Source organism: Notothenia coriiceps, unplaced genomic scaffold (assembly GCF_000735185.1).
Source record: "Notothenia coriiceps isolate Sejong01 unplaced genomic scaffold, NC01 NC01_scaffold00010167, whole genome shotgun sequence".
NCBI classification, from domain to species: domain Eukaryota; kingdom Metazoa; phylum Chordata; class Actinopteri; order Perciformes; family Nototheniidae; genus Notothenia; species Notothenia coriiceps.
Window position 1 is genome coordinate 121,975 of NW_011342868.1, and position 3,535 is coordinate 125,509.

General features: G+C 41.4%; 1 protein-coding gene across 1 annotated transcript in view; it reads right to left on the bottom strand.

Moving 5' to 3' along the window:
- The window catches only part of LOC104945906 (lathosterol oxidase-like), a 14,081-nt gene that overhangs the window by 3,409 nt on the left and 7,137 nt on the right, over positions 1 to 3,535 (bottom strand). The gene's annotated exons all lie outside the window — the stretch shown is intronic.

Consider the following 3,535-nt stretch of genomic DNA (forward strand, 5'->3'; position numbering starts at 1 on the left):
GTGTGTGTGTGTGTGTGTGTGTGTGTGTGTGTGTGTGTGTGTGTGTGTGTGTGTGTGTGTGTGTGTGTGTGTGTGTGTGTGTGTGTGTGTGTGACTAGTTCCCTTGTAACTGCCAAGCTAAGAGACCTTGCTATCCACTGGAGAGCAATACGAACGTGATGGGCTGTTATTGCTTACGGGAACCACACGGAATATAAAAAATGGAAGCAGAAAGAAAAAAGACAACACGATCCAGAGAGCCTCTCCGAACAAATGAATAAACCAAGTTCACGGCGTGGAACACTTCACACAAAAACTCACGCCAAAACCTCAAGCACATGGCAAGAAGACAGCTCTATAATGGTGGATTGAACTGCGTTAATGATGAATACAAACGTATGGGGGTGACATCAGGATGTGTGTGCACTCTTGTGGGTCACATGCGTGGATGCACACCTGTTGCGAGTACACACTCTCTGCAATGCATGCCTGTTTTGGTGTTTGTTTTTTGAAGATGCGTGAGGATCTCGTGTGTTTTTAGTGTGTAGACAGAAGTCACGCCAGGCCTAGTCACCTGTCACTTCTGTGTATTCGCCGTATGTGGGAATGTGCCAGTGGAAAAAGCCCTAACTATTTTAATGCTGCTTATTTCCCAGCACCTCACACCGGTCTTTTCCTCTTCTTGCTTTGGCACGAGACTGAGGAAAACCCTGTGTGTGTGTGTGTGTGTGTGTGTGTGTGTGTGTGTGTGTGTGTGTGTATCCATCCATGTGTGTGTGTCCGTCCATGTGTGTGTGTCCGTCCATGTGTGTGTGTGTGTGTGTGTGTGTGTGTGTGTGTGTGTGTGTGTGTGTGTGTGTGTGTGTGCGTCCATGTGTGTGTGTGTGTCCATGTGTGTGTTCTGCTGGTAGAAAGAAGCCAATGTTTGCAGAGCTTGAAACCCCAGACACCCTGTTGTTGTACTGCTGAGCTTTGAGAGCTGCGCCATCATCTGTGGTATTAGTGTTTCTGGCTGTGAGAGTGATACCAAATGAGAACACATCTGATAATGAGTGATTCGCTCTCTACATGTCTGCTCTCAGTGCGAGTTGCTGGTATATTTGCTGTGGCAACACGAGCCAGACACCAGTTGCTCGCACCAGTTGCTCAGCCGAGAATATGTCCAAGAAAATGTAATGAAAATAGCGCTGTGTCATCGTTGTTGCTTTGAGTCGAGCCACGGGAATCAGGAGTCATTACGAGCACCGCCAACACCATCTTTTTTATATTTTTTATAGAAACTGCATTTATTTAGTTTAGTTTTATGTAGCACACAGGTTCAAAAACTCAAATGTGTAAAGCAGGTTATGTATAGAGTGCAGGAATGAGTCTGATAAATCTGAAATGAATCAACATTTTAGAACTTCCTGTTCCCTCGTCTAGAAGTCAATGGTTTTCTGAATGTGTTTTTGGTTAGCAGTCTGAAATAAGGTCTGTGGTTAACTCAAGTCGAGCATTCGCAGCCATTAGCTTAGCAGTGGTGTTGAAGTCATGTGACTGTAACTGAAGAGATTGCATTTACGCTTCTGGATGTCAATGGTTTTTTAAATATGTTTTTGGTTGTTATCCTGAAATAAGGTCTACAGTATGGTTAACACAAGCTGAAGAGATTTAAACGTTTTGTTTTACGACATAAAATATGTCAGTAGATCCCCCACTGGTGAGTTTAAAAACAGAGGTTGCTAACAAGTGTCTAAATGACACGACTAAATTTCATAGTTCCTTTATAGCCCAACATTAGCCACCTTTAGATTAGCGGTGGTGGCGTGAAGTCATGTGACCGTGCTGTAGTTCCTTTATAGCCCAACATTAGCCCCTTTAGCTTAGCGGTGGTGACGTGAAGTCATGTGACCGTGCTGTAGTTCCTTTATAGCCCAACATTAGCCACCTTTAGCTTAGCGGTGGTGACGTGAAGTCATGTGACCGTGCTCTAGTTCCTTTACTTCAGAACTCATAAAGTGGTGTTAATATCTGGAGAATATCCTGCTTAATAAAACGTGTAAGTATCATAAACGTTTTCTGCAAAAAAACATTTTCTGCATAATGCAAAAGCCAATGGAGAAATCCCTTTGGCTTTTTGTAGAGGGAACCCGGGAGATACTAACTAGCTGTGCTTCAAATTAGACCTTTAATGTGTGCTCTTCATACAATGACTTTGTTCCCTTAGTTCAGAAATGCATCCTTGTATTACTTTATTAAGCCCGTTGAATTATTAAACTGCCCTCTCATCTCTTCTGTGAAGGATAACAAACGTCTGTGATTAGAGGTATCAGAGATAACACGAGGAACTGTCAAGAACTCCTTCCAAGATCAGGATGTAACTGCGTGAAATCAAAGCATAGCAGAGGGAGACTATTGAAATAAAAAAGGTTGAATTTAATAACGCTATTAGTGCTTTCAATGGTATGAATTATGCATTCAAAAGCACACATTAAAAGTAGAGGAAATTGGTTTAAAATTAGATTTTTCATAAATCTATGCATGAGTATCACAACATGTGATGTACCGAGCAAAGTGAATGTTGCCTGGGGTGATCAAATTGTTTGTGTACAAAGACCACAAACATAGGAAGTGTCGCTTTACAGAAATGAGAGAACCATCCAGGTTCTCTAAGTGACTTTTGCCATACTTTTCTTTGGTACACAAGAATACAAATTGAGACCCAGCATTGAAACTATTCCTTAAGCCTATTGCTGATGAATTAAATATATGATCTTATGTTTGATGCCCCAACGAGTCAAGTTTTTAATGCCAAAGTTAACTTTACAACCTTAATGACAAAACATATTCTTCACCATCTTATCTCAGTGTGTGTGCATGCTTTGCAGAAAGCACAGCTGAGGCTTTGATGAATGTCATTAGCTTTGCAGGTATTTGGTCATGAACCAGAGTAACTCACTGACATTCATTGAGTCATTGATCTCTGTCAGAAATATGCTGTAATTAAGAAAGGCAGGGATGTGAGAAATATGAAATGGGATGAGATTGCTCCGTCCTCTGCACAGCTTTAAAGGGAACGTTTACAAATTCACCTTTTTGACTTTTGTTGATTTCCTTTCATAATTTCCTTTAATTTAGTTGATCAATTTCCTGTTCCATGATACAACTCTGCTCCTGCTGTTCTGAGACTTTACGATTGTGACTATAGCATCCTGTTGTCCGACTAAAGGGTGTGGCAGAGATTACATATGTTTGCCTGGTTCCCTTGACTGAAAGCCAATAGGATTTTTCCATTTGATTTTGGATTCATGCAGAAAATCATCTCTGTGTCAAAAAAACGTTTATGAGACTTTCACATTTAGTTCAGCAGGATAATCTCAACATATAACAGCACTTTAAGATTTCTGAAGTAAAAAGCAAATGTTGGGCTATAAAGGAACTACAGCAAGGTCACATGACTTCACGTCACCACCGCTAAGCTAAAGGTGGCTAATGTTGGGCTATAAAGGAACTGCAGCACGGTCCAGACTTCACGTCCCACGCTAAAGGCTAAGGCGGCTAATGTTGGGGCTGAAAA